The sequence below is a fragment of the Mus caroli genome, chromosome 3 (assembly GCF_900094665.2).
Source record: "Mus caroli chromosome 3, CAROLI_EIJ_v1.1, whole genome shotgun sequence".
Taxonomy (NCBI): Eukaryota; Metazoa; Chordata; class Mammalia; order Rodentia; family Muridae; genus Mus; species Mus caroli.
This window is the reverse complement of record NC_034572.1, coordinates 52,062,978-52,063,547: the sequence shown is the minus strand read 5'-3', so window position 1 is coordinate 52,063,547 and position 570 is coordinate 52,062,978. Positions and strand designations below refer to the sequence as shown.

Genomic DNA, 570 nt, shown 5'->3' with positions numbered 1-570 from the left:
TTTTTTTTTTTTTTTTTTTTTTTTTTTTTGTCACTTCAGTATTTAAATAGGTCATAGACAAGGAGTCAGAGAGCAGAAGAGCTAAGCAGAAGGATTAAAGATAAGATGAGAACTATGAGAAGATATTCAAGCAGAAGATGAGAAGATACAGGGAAGGAGTGATCTACAATGCTGGACCTGCTCAGAGGAGACAGACATATCTCACATGAAAACCAAAGGCATCTGGTGAGTTTAGCAGCAGAGATGCCATGATGACCTCAGTGTGGGTGGATAATGTCAGATAAGCCAAGGCTTCTCACAGGAGGTGAGAAAACAGAGGCGCTGTGATAAGGCAACTCCTCAGACACTGTGGCAGTAAAGGAAGAGGCTCCGTAGCTGCAGGGTGATGTGCAGTCAGTAGAGGGTTAAACTGAGAGCTGGAGAGATGATTCCAAGTTAAGAACACTCCCTGCTTTTGCAGGGAACCAGAGTTCAGTTCCCAGTACCCACTTGGTGACTCATACCCTTCTGTAACTCCAGGTCTAGGGCATTCAAGCGTCCTCTTGTGGCCTTTGCAAGTACTGCATACAT

General features: G+C 44.2%; 1 pseudogene; it reads right to left on the bottom strand.

Annotated features, from left to right (window-relative positions):
* The window catches only part of LOC110291815, a 2,361-nt pseudogene extending 1,791 nt beyond the window's left edge, over positions 1 to 570 (bottom strand).